Raw genomic sequence first — 16,689 nt, forward strand, 5'->3', positions numbered from 1 at the left:
AGAAAATAGGATTTCAAGGCAGTCTCATCATCACCTCGGTTGAGCAGCCTGTGAGAAGGCGCTTAATTACCGTCATATGAAAAACGTCCTTTGAGTGCAATGCAAGATGGCGTCCTCCAATAGTAAACCACCCCGGGACTCAAAGCAGTAAGTGAGGACTAACCCATGGACATAAAGCTTTGTAGTTTGAAAGAAATGAATGGAACTTATTATTCCTGACACTACTTCAGAGCGGGAGGATTCTACTAAGCTTTGGGATCAGGGTCAATGTGATCAGCTAACATTCTTAGTGTAAAGGAAACAGGAGATTTTAAGATGCTGGCCTCTAGTAGAACTACTTAAATTTTTTTTAATTGTTTTTAATCTTTCTTTCTGGTTTCCAAATAAAGATCTTTGGGATGAAAAGGACCCAAAGAAGGTCTCTAGCCCTAGAAGCTGACTTTCAAGACGAACTTTAAGCAGCTGTAACCAGTCCATGCCTTGTCAGGGAGAAGTCATGAATGAGTCAGATGAACATGAAGGTCCCAAAGTTCATGTCCTAAGACCTAAGGGTAGTTCAAGGCAGACCCAAAGATTTCGTGTTCTTAGAATTGTCTTGCTAAATCACAATAGTTGACCTGGTAGGCCACGTTTTTACCAGGACACTTCGTTCCAAAAACATGTACAAAAGAAAATAATGAGTTGAATTTCCTGATGACTAATCTAATAGATGCTTTTCAAAAAGTATTTAATAAAGAGCTGACTGTGTATTTGTGTTTCTAGTGGTTGTTCCAAGGTGTACTTCCTCCCTTCGCTTTTACACGTGAAAATGTGTGAAAACATTTAGGACATGTCTCATTCTTTGGGTCTGAATAAACTACTTCTAAAATAATACCACCTGCTGTCCCCACTTCTCCCTGCACTGCTCTACCACACATAAAATTTATGAGTTCGTATTTGTTACAGAGGCCAGATCCAGCTGTGATTTTTTTTTTTCTTGTGATAATTTTTTTTAAAAAATCACAAAATTACTGAAAGGTATAAGGACAGAATGAAGTGCTTTTCCCTCTAATCCAGGGGTCCCCAACCTCTGGGATCTAAAGCCTGGTGATCTGAGCTGATGTAATAATAACAGAAACAAAGTGCCCAATAAATGTAATGAGCATGAATCATCTCAAAACCATCCCCGTCTCCCTGGTCTGTGGAAAGTCTTCCATGAAACCAGTCCCTGGTGCCAAAAAAAGTGGGGGACCGCTGCTCTAAACCATTGTAAGTTGACATGATGACTCTTTAGGCTGGAGTAGGATCCTATCTCATTCCTTACATATAACTTAAGGTAGTGTTTCATGTTTCCTCGTTTCTGCTCATTGGAAAATAGAGCTAAAGAATAACTAAGAAACCTCTATCCTTCTTAGTTTTACCTTTCGGGGATTAAGTCAAAAAGATGCTTATTTTACTTCTTCTCCAATGACTCAAGAAAAACCAAACCAAAATTCTCTGACTGCAAGCCTCTCTCATTAGGTAAAAATAACAGAGAGAAAAATCCTACTACCCAACAGAGTGAGCACACACCAAATAGGGAGGCTCCGCTCAGGGGAAGAGGACAGTTTGAACTGCTAGTCATTCACAAGGCCACTAATTTAACCCAATAACATAATTTCCTGTTACCTCCCCCAAGTGAAGTCATGGTACTTTGCTATATTTATAATAATGTTTTGATCTAGCTGAAATGCAATTCTATTTTTACAGTGTTGCACCTACTAAGAGAGAAGCCCTTTTCCTTCCTGTAATGCCTTCATGAGCAAATTCGTCGTCACTGACCATTACTCTAGACCTGTTCAAATATGATAATTTTTCCCCACCTTTTCTGCTCTACATCTCATTTTCATATAGAAGCAAACCAAAACTAAGGCAACAACAGCTTCTTATATTCTCCCTAAATGCCTCAGTTTATTTTTTTAAGAAGATATCTTGCCTAACTGTAGAGAGACTTAGCTTTGTGGAAGCAGATCTTTTGCAATCCCCTGAAAGAATGAGTCACAATTTTTAATTAAGATAGGATACCTCTTTTGAGCCAGGCCCTGATTTGTGAAATAAAATTTGTGTCCCATTAGAAAAATACTAGACTCTGTGACTTTCAGTGTGGTTTGAAGGAGACTAAGCCTCAGAGATCCAGATTAAATTTTCAAATGAAGCTCCCCTCTTTACTAGAGATAAACATCAAATTAATAACTAATATTACACTGTATTATTATTATTATTGGCCATGCTGCAGCTTGTGGAATCTTAGTTCTGACCAGGTACTGAATCCAGGCCCTCAACATTGAGACTGGACTGCCAGGGAATTCCCTAAATATTATTCTTTAAAATGGGGGTGCACTCTCTTTCTTTTGCTTTTCCCTAATTCTTTATTCCCAAGTTGTGGTTAGTTTTGGTCACAGAATAACTTCCTGTATCTTAAGCTTCCTCATCTGCAAAATGGGAATAAAAATTCCCACCACACAGGATTAGTGTGAAGACTAAATGAGATAAGAATACTACTTTCTCCCTGCACTAGTTTAAGACAATGTCACAGAGACCACTAAATCCTGGGTCTACTTACTGAGAACATCCTTATAACTGGATATACAGAATTTTAACTTTAAAGCTAAGAATGCACAATAGGCACTGCTATTGAAGAAAACCACATAGAAAAGCTTTTAATGAACCCTGTCACCTCATCTCATAATAAGCAGCAATTAGAAGAACATGTATTAATACTGATGCTGTAAAATAAAAATTTTATATGCGATAAAAGTGGTATCTCAAATGATTTTCAAAAGAAAAGATCAACATTTTACTAACTGGGCAGCCATACAGAAAAAGACAAAACTTGATAAAGATATCATAAACCAAAAATAAAATCCAAATAGATGGAATATTTAAAAATACAAATGAAACCTCAGAAATACCAGAAAAAAAATAGGTAATTAACCTTTAGACCTATAGGTAATTAACCTTTAGACAAATTAGGTCTATAACCTGGGAGTGGGATAAACTTCTCATCATGACTCAAAATTCAAAAATATGAAAGAAGAAGAGTGATAGCTTTGACTATATAAAAATAAACGCCTCGTGGTAATAAATAAATAGCGAGTGAAAGGCTGGGGGGTGGAGAAAGTGGTAAAATCCTTAAAGACCTTCTAAAAATAAGAAAAACAATCAACACCACACCAGAAAAAGAACAAGGAAAAAAGGCAAATTGTTCTTAATATAAAAAAGTATATAACAAGTATAATATAGAAAAAGTATAAAAAAATAAAAGGTATATGACAAGGAAATTCAAATGGTTAATTGCAGGTTGGGGCAAGAAATGCATAACTAGAGCCTAGAACATTTTATACTGGAAAGTAAGAAAGTAATCAGAGACAAATCACTTTTAGAGATTGCTCAGATAAAAACTCTTTAACCTGAAATTTAAAATACATTTGCGATAATTTGGAAGGTCACTGCGTAATAAAAACAACCATAAGTACATGAAAAGATGCTCAGTATCATTAGTCATTGTTGCAGCTGCTTAGTCACTAAGTCCTTTTGTGATCCCGTGGACTGCAGCCCATCAGGCTGCTCTGTCCATGGGGCTTTTCCCGGCAAGCATACTGGAGTGGGTTGCCATTTCCTTCTGCAAGGAATCTTCCCAACCCTGGGGTCAAACCCATGTCTCCTGCATTGGCAGGCTAATTCCTTACCAGTGAACCTCCAGAGAAGCCCCACCATTAGTCATTAGGTATATGCAAGTCAAACCTGCAATAAGACAGAACCAATCACAAGGATGGTTATCATAAAAAGAGCCAGACAATAGCAAATATTGGAAAGGACATAGAAAAATGGGAACCCCCAGAGATTACTGACAGGAATATAAATATTTCAACAACTTTGGAACGCATTCTCAAAGTTTTCCAAAAGTTCAACAGAGAGTTTCCATATGCTCCAACAGTTCCATTCTGAGGTATATATGGCCACAATGATAACTAGGCTTACCATGGTAATCGCTTTGAAATGACCAAATCACTGTGTTGTGTACTAGGAACTAACATAGTGTTGTAGGTCAGTTATACTTTAAAAACAAATAAACCCATAGAAAAAGAGACCAGATCTGTGGTTACCAGAGACAGGGAATGGAGGAAGGAGGTACTGGATGAAGGCAATCTAAAGGTACACACTTTCAGTAATAAGATAAGTAAGCACTATAGGGATGTAATGTACAACTTGATAAATATAACTAACACTGCTGTATGAAAAGTTCTAAATCCTAAGAGGTCTCATCACAAGGGGAAAAATATTTTTGTTTCTTTAACTGTATATATGAGATGATGGATGTTCACTAAACTTATCATGATAATCATTTCATGGTACATGTAAGTCAAATCATTAAGCTATACACCTTAAATTCATACACTGCTATATGTCAGTTATATCTCAGTAAAGCTAGAAGGATAAAAACTGCCTAAGAGAATAGGGGGAAAAAAGAAAACATAGGTCCACATAAAAACTTGTACATGAACACTGCTATATCTAAAATGGATAACCAACAAGGACCTACTGTTTAGCACAGGGAGCTATGCAGACCTACTGCGTAGCTCCCTCCCAGGCTGGATGGGAGGGGAGCTCAGGGCAGAATGAATACATGTATATGTATGGCTGAGTCCCTTTGCTGTTCACCTGAAACTATCACAACATTGTTAACAGGCTACCCCAGTACAAAATAAAAAGTTAAAAAAAAATAACTTGTACATGAATGTTCACAGCAGCATTATTCACGATAGTGAAAAGGTGGGAACAACCCAATGACTATCAACTGATGAATGAATAAATAAGATGGTATATTTATACAGTGGCAATAAAAAGGAATGAAGTACTGACATGTGCTACAATATGGGTGAACCTTGAAAATATTATGCTATAAAAAAAAGCCAAACACACAAACACAAATTCTATGATTCCATTTACATGAAATGTCCAAAAAAGGCAAACCCATAGAAACAGAAAGTAGTTATTGGTTGGCCATGGCTGACATGAGGGCAGGGAATGAGGAAGGGCTGCTTTGGGAGAGATATTCTGGAATTAAATAGTTGTGATGATTGCCCAGTTTGTGAATATGCTAAAAACTACTGAACTGTGTGCTTTAAAGGGGTGAATTGTGCAATGTGTGAATTATATCTCAATAAAGCTGTTATTTTTAAAAAAATCACTTTGTAGAACTTGTTTGGATCCTGATTCAAATTTACCGATTACAGAAAGACACATGGAAGACGGTCTGGAAATTCTGAACATGACTTAGTGTAAAACGATGTGAAAGAGCTGTTAATTTTATTTCAGATGTGACAATGCCACTGTGGTAATTTAAAAACTATCTCTTAGATGCATCCTAAGTACTTATGGATAAAACTGTATAGCAGCTTGGATTTACTTTTAAATAATGTGTTGGGAGTACAGAACAGTATGCGTAGAAGCAAGATCATTCACAGATTGATCTTGAAGCTGAATGAAGGTTACCTATGAGTTCATTATACCTTTCTCTCTACTGTTGTATGTTTTAAAACTGTCATAATAAAAATGCCTTAAAATTATTTTTAGGCAAGCAAACCAAAGAAACGAAACAGAAGACAAAAAGCAATCATCACTTGTTAATCTGTATTCCTAAGAACCATCCTATGGGATCATCTTGTTCCTAAAGCTTTTGATGCCAGCAGGCAGAATTCACCCACACACACACACCCTCAGGCTCACCTATAACCAGTTCTCCTAGAACATTGTTAGCATTCCCTGCACATCTGCTGGTTGAACTGCATTGTCTGTATAAACATATATTTATCACAACTTCATTCCTCTAGAATTCTCATGACGGGTTACTCTAAACAAGCAAATTTTTCTGCATGATTGAGAGTTTATCCCTTGAAATTTAAAACATTTAAATATTTTAGATAAAAATCTTTGTAAAATATATTGCATGACTTTTACCTTTCTAGTATTAAACTGGCCTATTCTTTATGGGTTTTTAAAATTAATCATTATGAAAATTAACCATGCTTACTGTAGCACTGGGATTCTCACAGAGGGTTTTCAGCTATACAGTGGCTTGCTGCCTACATCAAAGGACCCTCAGGTGGCTTTGGGTCTTTCTGAACATCTCTTATGTCACTCATGTTCCTTCACTTCCTGGTACTGTCCTTTCTGTCCTCAGAGTGCCGTCTCTCCCCATTCCTAATTTATTACTTTGAATTTAACATGTAAGTGAAGGAACAAGACACTTCAACTTGTTAGAATTACAGAGTAACCACACTTTCCAGCTACGTGCTCAGTTGACTCAATGGACATAAATTTGAGCAGACTCTGGACAGGGAAGCCTGGCATGCTGTAGTCTGTGGGGTTGCAAACAGTCAGACCCACAACAACAGTCTATTTTAATAATGTTTTGACCTGTTTTTCTCATTCTTGTTTTTCAGTTGGTTCAGCATCAGATTGCCAGCTTAATTCTGAACAGATGATATACGCAAAAGCACTTTGCAAACCCTGGAAATTGCTAATCATACATAAATCATCATCGTTATTTCCATGAAAGTCTCTCAGTTGTCTTTGACTCTTTGCGACCCCATGGGCTGTAGCCTGCCAGGCTCCTCTGTCCATAGAATTCTCCAGGCAAGATTACTGGAGTGGGTAGCCGTTCCCTTCTCCATGGGATCTTCCTGACCCAGGAATCAAACCGGAATCTCCTGCATTGCTGATGGATTCTTGACCATCTGAGCTACCAGGAAAGCAGGAGATAAAAACGATGCACTCTATGGCTTTATTTGTTCATATGCTTCCACCTTATAATCCTTAAGAATTCTGAAGAACAGTGTATCATTGTTCTGCTTATTAATTCACTGTCTCTCAGCTTCAAACATACTCACGTACTTGGCTGTCATGCTGGGTTAGCCTCTGCAAACCTTTTACCTTGGCCAGTCACTCCTTGTTAGGCTCTGCCAGTAGAGGGCAGTAGAGAGACACTATACTTCCCCAGCGTCCTCTACCTCTCAGAATCATCCTGAAGTTTCTTCACACCCACAGCTCACCCTGTTTCAGTGACAGCAGTTGGTGGAAGTTTTCCCAGTGCTCCCAGAACCAGCTTCAAAAGCCTCTTAAAGACACCAGCACTCATCAGCTTGGAATCTCCTCCTTCTCCCAGCTCTGGCCCCTTCCTTCCAGCTTCCAGGTGATCATTACAAATTCTTCCCTGTGTTCTCACAGAAATAGGGGCAGTGGTTGAGTCCTGTACCTACTGTTCCAAGGACACCTGGGTTCCTTTTTGCTACTTTTCAGGTAATAAATCTTCATGTTAAATTATTTTCATTAAAATTACTGCTGTTGGGCTTACCTGGTGGTTCAGTGGTAAAGAATCCACATGCTAATGCAAGAGATCTGCATATCTGAGATTATTGCTATTTCTCCAAGCAATCTTGATTCCAGCTTGTGCTTCTTCCAGTTCAGCGTTTCTCATGATGTACTCTGCATATAAGTTCAATAAGCAGGGTGACAATATACAGCCTTGACATACTCCTTTTCCTATTTGGAACCAGTCTATTGTTCCATGTCCAGTTCTAACTGTTGCTTCCTGACCTGCATACAGGTTTCTCAAGAGGCAGGTCAGGTAGTCTGGTATTCCCATCTCTTGAAGAATTTTCCACAGTTTATTGTGATCAACACAGTCAGAGGCCTTGGCATAGTCAAGAAAGCAGAAATAGATGTTTTTCTGGAATTCTCTTGCTTTTTCCATGATCCAGCGGATGTTGGCAATTTGATCTCTGGTTCCTCTGCCTTTTCTAAAACCAGCTTGAACATCTGGAAGTTCATGGTTCACATATTGCTGAAGCCTGGCTTGGAAAATTTTGAGCATTACTTTACTAGCGTGTAAGATTAATGCAATTGTGCAGTAGTTTGAGCATTCTTTGGCATTGCCTTTCTTTGGGATTGGAATGAAAACTGACCTTTTCCAGTCCTGTGGCCACTGCTGAGTTTTCCAAATTTGCTGGCATATTGAGTGCAGCACTTTCACAGCATCATCTTTCAGGATTTGAAACAGCTCAACTGGAATTCCATCACCTCCACTAGCTTTGCTCCTAGTGATGCTTCCTAAGGCCCACTTGGCTTCACATTCCAGGATGTCTGGCTCTAGGTGAGTGATCACACCCTCATATTATCTGGGTCATGAAGATCTTTTGTGTACAGTTCTTCTGTGTATTCTTGCCACCTCTTCTTAATATCTTCTGCTTCTGTTAGGTCCATACCATTTCTGTCCTTTATTGAGCCCATCTTTGCATGAAATGTTCCCTTGGTATCTGTAATTTTCTTGAAGAGATCTCTAGTCTTTCCCATTCTGTTGTTTTCCTCTATTTCTTTGCACTGATTGCTGAGGAAGGCTTTCTTATCTCTCCTTGCTATTCTCTGGAACTCTGCATTTAGATGCTTGTATCTTTCCTTTTGTCCTTTGCTTTTCACTTCTCTTCTTTTTACAGCTATTTGTAAGGCCTCCTCAGACAGCCACTTTGCTTTTTTGCATTTCTTTTTCTTGGGGATGGTCTTGATCCCTGTCTCCTGTACAATGTCATGAACCTCCATCCATAGTTCATCAGGCACTCTGTCTGTCAGATCTAGGCCCTTAAATCTATTTCTCACTTCCACTGTATAATCATAAGGGATTTGATTTAGGTCATACCTGAATGGTCTAGTGGTTTTCCATACTTTCTTCAATTTAAGTCTGAATTTGGCAATAAAGTGTTCATGATCTGAGCCACAGTCAGCTCCTGGTCTTGTTTTTGCTGACTGTATAGAGCTTCTCCATCTTTGACTGCAAAGAATATAATCAATCTGATTTCGGTGTTGACCATCTGGTGATGTCCATGTGGAGAGTCTTCTCTTGTTTTGTTGGAAGAGGGTGTTTGCTATGACCAGTGCATTTTCTTGGCAAAACTCTATTAGTCTTTGCCCTGCTTCATTCCTCATTCCAAGGCCAAATTCGCCTGTTACTCCAGGTGTTTCTTGACTTCCTACTTTTGCATTCCAGTCCCCTATAATGAAAAGGACATCTTTTTGGGGTGTTTGTTAGTTCTAAAAGGTCTTGTAGGTCTTCATAGAACCATTCAACTTCAGCTTCTTCAGCATTACTGGTTGGGGCATAGGCTTAGATTACCATGATATTGAATGGTTTGCCTTGGAAACGAACAGAGATCATTCTGTTGTTTTTGAGATTGCATCCAAGTACTGCATTTCGGACTCTTTTGTTGACCATGATGGCTACTCCATTTCTTCTGAGGGATTCCTGCCCACAGTAGTAGATATAACGGTCATCTGAGTTACCCATTCCAGTCCATTTTAGTTCACTGATTCCTAGAATGTCGACGTTCACTCCTGCCATCTCCTGTTTGACCACTTCCAATTTGCCTTGATTCATGGACCTAACATTCCAGGTCCCATCACTTCATGGGAAATAGATGGGGAAACAGTGGAAACAGTGGCTGACTTTATTTTTTTTTGAGCTCCAAAATCACTGCAGATGGTGACTGCAGCCATGAAATTAAAAGACACTTACTCCTTGGAAGAGAAGTTATGACCAACCTAGATAGCATATTAAAAAGCAGAGACATTACTTTGTCAACAAAGGTCTGTCTAGTCAAGGCTATGGTTTTTCCAGTAGTCATGTATGGATGTGGGAGTTGGACTGTGAAGAAAGCTGAGTGCCAAAGAATTGATGCTTTTGAACTGTGGTGTTGGAGAAGACTCTTGAGAGTCCCTTGGACTGCAAGGAGATCCAACCAGTCCATCCTAAAGGAGATCAGTCCTGGATGTTAATTGGAAGGACTGATGCTAAAGCTGAAACTCCAATACTTTGGCCACCTCATGTGAAGAGTTGACTCACTGGAAAAGACCCTGATGCTGGGAGGGATTGGGGGCAGGAGAAGAAGGGGACAACAGAGGATGAGATGGCTGGATGGCATCACCGACTCAATGGACTCGAGTTTGAGTGAACTCTGGGAGTTGGTGATGGACAGGGAGGCCTGGCGTGCTGTGATTCATGGGGTCACAAAGAGTCCGACACAACTGAGCGACTGAACTGAACTGAATGCAAGAGATGCAAGTTTGACCCTTGGGTCAGGAAGATCCCCTGGAGGAGGAAAAGGCAACCCACTCCAGTATTCTTGCCTGGCAAATCCCATGGACAGAGGAGCCTGGCAGGCTACAGCTACACAACTTAGCAACTAAATCACCACCAATATCAACTGTATAATATGCTGAACAGGACTATCCTTGTGGTCCAGTGGTTAAGAATGCTCCTACCAGTGCAGGGGACACAGGTTCAATCCCTGGTCTGGGAAGATCCCACATGCTGTGGGGCTCTAAACCCCTGCATTACAACTACTGAGCCCGTGCTCTAGAGCCTGTGCTCACGAACAAGAGAAGCCACCACATCAAAACCAAGAGCAGGGCCCACTGACTGCAACTAGAGAAAGCTTGCACAGAACAACAAAGACCCAGCACAACAAAAATAAAACTAAAAATTTAAAAGGCTGAACGGAATAACATCAATGCTTTCAGCAACCTTGCTTTCATTTCTTCAAGCAACATTGAGGTCCTGTTGTATACTCACTCCCTGCTGTCAGAAACATTTTGTTTTTAATCAAACTCTAATATAAAGCAGAATAAAAAGCAGCAAAATTGAGTGCTCGAGATATTTTCCAACACTCTGTGCTTCCTATCATTAATGACACCACTAGTATTGAAGAATGTTTGCATCTTTGAAGATAGTTAATCAAATTTCTTTGTGGGTTTAACACTATTTTAATATGAATACAATCCTCAATCCTTCTTTACTCTTCTTTGAACATTTTTAATAGTGAAACATTCTACACACACATAAATGTACAGCTTAACAAACTGCTATAAAATGAATATCTATGTAGCTAGCATTAAGTAAGGAAATATAATCTCAAATTGGCAAAATGGTTCTCTGAGGAGACCATATAAATAGCTAAGAAAAGAAAAGAAGCAAAAGGTAAAGGAGAAAAGGAAAGACATACTCATCTGAATGCAGAGTTCCAAAGCTTTTTATGTGAACAATGCAAAGAAATAGAGAAACTATACTTAATATTTTGTAATAACCTATAATGGGAAATAATCTAAAAGAGAATACAAATATCTAGATATATGGAGATGTATAAATGTATATAAATATATATATGATATATATATAACTGAATCACTTTGCTGTATGCTTGAAAGTAACATAATATTGTAAATCAACTAAACTTCAAAAGAATTCATTAAAAAAGTGCCACTGTGGAGGGGTTCTCTAGTGTCCAGTGGTTAAGAATCCATCTTGCAATGCAAGGGATACAGGTTTGATCCCTGGGCTGGGAAGATCCCACGTGCTGCAGAACTAGGCCTGTGTGCCGGAACTACTGAGCCGATGGCATTCTAGAGCCTGAGAGCCGAGACTTCTGAAGCTTGTGTGCCTATAGCCTGTGCTCCACCAAGAGAAGCCTGCACAGCGCCAACAGAGCAGCCCCCACTCGCAGCAACTAGAGAACGCCTGCATGCAGCAACGAAGACTCACCACAGCCAAAAAACAAATAAACAAATCTTTTTCAAATGCGACTGTTAAAAAAAAATATATTTCCAAATCAGTCAGGGGCCTCTTTGTCAACTCCAACTATATTTATTTCAATAAATACAAGAAAGTGGGAGGAAGGAAATTACTTTAAGTTTTTGTAATGCAATTTGACCAGCAAATAATAAATCATTGTTGAACTAAAAGTCAAAAGTGACAGAAAATATTTTTAAAAATAATAATAGCATCAACCACAAGCATATGAAACAAAATTAGGATGTAGCTTTTATCTTGTCAACAATACATTCCTAAGTCATAATCAAATCAAACAAATCAAGCAGTGTTGTAGGGTTCAATTATTTTACCATAATAAAGGCTATATTTCCCTCGTCAAAAAATCTAACTCTAATAAAAAGCAGAATAAAAATAGCAAAATTGAGTACTAATGATGTTTTCCAATTATCTGTGTTTCCTATCATTAATGAGGCAACTGGTATTGAAGAATTGAAGAATTCTTGTATCTTTGAAGACAGTTGTCCATATCTATTTGTGGTTTTAATGCTGTGTTATATGAATATAATTCCCAACCCTTCCTTTCTTTACTCTTCTTTGAAGATTTTTTAAATAGTGAAATATTCTACACATACATAAGTGTATAGTTTAATGAATTGTTCTGAAATGAATATCTACAAACCAGCATTAAAAGTCAGAAAATACAATCTCAAAGGCACTCTATCCCCAAGTCCCCACCCTGCCCTGCCCACCAGAACTGACCACAATCCTAAGTTTATGAGATTCACTTTTTTTATATAGTTTTCTCCACTAAGTATCCCTGGAGAAGGAAATGGCAATCCACTCCAGTACTCTTGCCTGGAAAATTCCATGAACGGAGGAGCCTGATGGGCTACAGTCCATGGAGTCACAAGGAGTTGGACACTTTCTTTTTCTTCACCTTCTTTTTCTTTTCCACTAAGTATGCATCCATAACCATAATGCAGTTCAATTTTGCCTTTTAAAACTATTTATGTGCAAAATCATACAATGTATTGGGGTGTTTTTTAACTCAATATTGTATTTTAATATGCCTCTGTTTTATTGCATGCAGATGTAGTTCATTAATTGTTGCTATTGTATAGTATGTCAGTATATGAAATCAGTTCAGTCGCTCAGTCGTGTCCAGCTCTTTGTGACCCCATGGACTGCAGCACCCCAAGCCTCCCTGTCCATCACCAACTCCCGGAGTTTACTCAAATTCATGTGCATTGAGTCGGTGATGCCACCCAACCATCTCATCCTCTGTTGTTCCCTTCTCCTCCCGCCTTCAACCTTTCCCAGCATCAGGGTCTTTTCAAATGAGTTAGTTCTTCACATCAGGTGGCCAAAGTATTGGAGTTTCAGCTTCAACATCAGTCCTTCCAATGAATATTCAAGACCGATTTCCTTTAGGATGGACTGCTTGGATCTTCTTGCTGTCCAAGGGACTCTCAAGAATCTTCACCAACACCACAGTTCAAAAGCATCAATTCTTTGGTGCTCAGCTTTCTTTATAGTTCAACTCTCACATCCATACATGACTCCTGGAAGAACCACAGCTTTGACTAGACAGACCTTTGCTGGCAAAATAATGTCTCTGCTTTTTAATATGCTGTCTAGGTTGGTCATAACTTTTCTTCTGCAGTCACCATCTGCAGTGATTGGGGAAATATTACAATTAAATTAACTATTTTATTGTTGATGAATATTTCAGTTATTTCCAGTTTGGGTGCACATAAGCATACGCAGGTGGGAGGTAAACACCTAAAAAGTGAAATTGCTGAATCACAGGGTGTACACATCCGAGCTAATGTGAAGCCATTTTCCAAAGTATCTGCATGAACTCACACTCCCATCTGCAGTATATGAGGGATCTTTGCCCTACCATCCTCCCCAACCCTGGGCGCTGTCAAGTATTTTAATGTTTGCCCACATGGTGAGTGTGGCCGGTATGCACAGTGGCTTTACTTCATCCTCTTCTGATTATTAACCTTTTCCATCCACAACACATAGTTATTGGCCACTGGATTTCTTCTGTGAAATTTCTGTTCAAATCATCTGTCCATTTTTAAATTGGATTCTTTGCTCTCTTAATTTGTAGGAGTTCTTTACATAATCCCTTCCCACTCGGTGGCCTGTCTTTCCTTGCTTTTCAACTTTGGAAAAGCCAGTATGGGCTGCGAGCGGCTTCATTGGGAGCTCCCGGGATCCTGGGAGCTGTGCCCTGGACGCGGTCATCACAACCCGTCCCACCCTCTCCACCTGGACTGGCTAGCCGGCACTGTGTAATGGGGGATGCCGGGATGGCACAGGCCCCGCCCTCTCGCTGAGGCCCCGCCCACAGCCGGCGGCCAGAGTCGCGCGGGGCTGGCTCTGTTGGCCGCGGTCTCCAGGGCAGCACTGGGAGACGCAGGGCGGGACCGGGAGGCGCCAGCACTGAGGATGCGGGGCCTCCAGGGTCGCGGCAGCCAGGAACGCCCGGCAAGGTGACAGGCGGTTGCCTCCCAAACAGGGTGTGCGGTGCGCCCGAGCAGGGGTTGGGGGTGGGCGGTGGGACCGTGGATGGGGACAGGAAAAAACCTCTCGAGGAAAGTGATCCAGGTGGGGAGAAAAGGGAGCCCACAAGCGGGAGCCCTTGGGACCCAGATGGGAAGAACAGACGGTGGCCGAGGCAGGGACGGAGCCCAGGGGCCGGTGGTCAGGATCTGGAAAGACTGGCGCCCAGACTCCCAGAACAGCCCTAGTCTGCGTTGATCAGGCCGGTCCGGGGCATCAGACCCACCGGATCACCCATCACTTCCTGGGCCTTAAAGCGCTGCTGTCCATCAGAGAATAGGTGGAGGGAGGAAATAAGTGCCACACCCCTTTGGGCAGCTTAGGACTTGTTCCAAAACAGGGTAACTTTTCCTCTGCACTCGTCTTGGTGGATGAACCCTTAAAGCAGAGCTACATTTCACCTACAGAAGGAAGTGTGTTCCTCCCAGTACTAATGTAATGGGCTGGGCCCAAGGATCTTGATGGCACCCCTTGGGAACGAGGGGTTTCTTGGTGCCACTGGTTTATCCCTGTCTGTCTTGTTTACTTAGGAGATGTGTCAGCCGGTCTTTGTCTGAAATTTCAGTGAAAAACTTTGTCCAGTAGGGAGCCACATTCACTGCATTTAGAAGTCCCACTTTCTAATTTATTTCAGCCATCAGCTTTTCCTTTTTTAATCCCATGCTTTTATAAAATCACACCTCCACAGATGACCCAACTTGGATGGTATCTGGCTTTGCTCTCTTCATCAGCTCCCAAACATCAACAGCAAAAATCGCATCTTTTCCTACGAACATTTTTAACTGATTAACTCCAAGAAACCCTAGTCTATTTAAGAAACGAAGAGAAATTGAAGGGACTGAATTATTTCATGAAGGGGCAGTTCCAAATTGAAATACAATAATTATTTCAAGCTTTTTTAAGATCCCAAGTACAGTGACTTGAACTCTTAAAGATGTATTATTACAAACTGCTTTGGTTAAAATGTGTTAGTATTTGAGGGATTTGCTGCTTTCTAAAAATATCCTAAAAGCAAAGGTTGATCCATTTCTCAAAATTAAAATAATATGGTAAAATGAAATATATATTTTTAAAATAAGGCAATTAATACAAACAGTTTGACAAATAATATGTTAGTCTACCAAGAGGGGGGAACTTTAAGTTAAAAAGAAAACATAGATATTTAAATATCATATGTACTTCAATATGAATGTTACCTTTGGTCTCTTTTGTTTGTTAAGGTGCTTTCCTCAAAGGAGTTGAGGATGTTCCATAGAAACGTTAGCAACAAGTCAACTAGGACTAAAAACAAGGTCATGTCATTTAATTAAAGAAAGGATTTGCCAAAAGAATAGGAGTAAACCATTAAAAGAAATTTTACAGTAATCTCTGATCAGAAAGGTTGTTTCTGTTATCTGACCTACAGGAGAAAAAAATGGCATAAAGGCAGTGAGACAGAAGACAGAGAAAACAGAAATGCCAGCTAGAGATGAAAGGAAACACAATCCAAAAACATCATTTCCTTTCAATCGTATCTGAACTCAAAGCACCCTTTCCGTAAACCATCTCATGGGTCTTTATGACAGCCCTTTGAGACAGGGAGGGCTCACTTGGAATCATACCCTTAAGCGAGTCAGAAGGGACCCCAGCTGTATTCAGGCCAATCTTCCACCCAGCCAACATTCCCCAGGACAGCATCCCTTTCAGGTCCATGTGGATACCCAGCCTCTGCTGTGAATCACTGAATGGCAGAATTCACAAGGCCATCAAATCTTCTGTTGAACAGTTTTGATCATTATCATGGGGTTTTTATTAACACTGAGCGGAAGTTGATCTCCATGTTACATCCACTTAAATTATGTATTCCTACCTGGTAGCAACCTGGATATCAAAAAGTCTTTCAAATGAAAAGTCAGCCAGTATATGTCTAGGAACAAACTAGCTTCCATCATCTTTTCAGTTCCAACTGTGGAAACCATACTGTCTCCCCCTCCTTTATTTTCCAAAAGGCAGACCGTGAACCTGTTTTACTCTGTCCGTAAATACTACTGAACACGGCATATATATATCAGTGCCCTGGGTATTGGAAATAAGGCATTGAAGTACTATCCATAATAACCCATTTGGTTTTGTCCAGTCTTATCTGTAACAGGCTCTTGGAAGCTAGAAAAAGGATTCCAGTCACTTGATTTCCTCAATAAAGCTGCATTTGATTATTCAGACTGTTTATGAGCTCTGCAGCAGAAATGTTCCTGTAAATGGAAAAACACAAGTTTTTCCAATAGACCTTTCTCATACTTACAAAAAGGTGCATACAAAAGCCTGCAGATAATATAATGAGGTTCTCTTACTTATTTAAGTTTTTGATTAATATTAGAATTAGAGATTTTAATTGTCACAGAATAACATAAATATAACTTTTTTAGGCAAATGCTCTTATGAACCACAACTTTAAATATCCCGCCAGCTGCTGCCATCCACCAGAGAGAATCCCTGTTCATTTTTGTATTTTTCTCAAG

The sequence above is a fragment of the Budorcas taxicolor genome, chromosome 15 (genome assembly GCF_023091745.1).
Source record: "Budorcas taxicolor isolate Tak-1 chromosome 15, Takin1.1, whole genome shotgun sequence".
NCBI lineage: Eukaryota > Metazoa > Chordata > Mammalia > Artiodactyla > Bovidae > Budorcas > Budorcas taxicolor.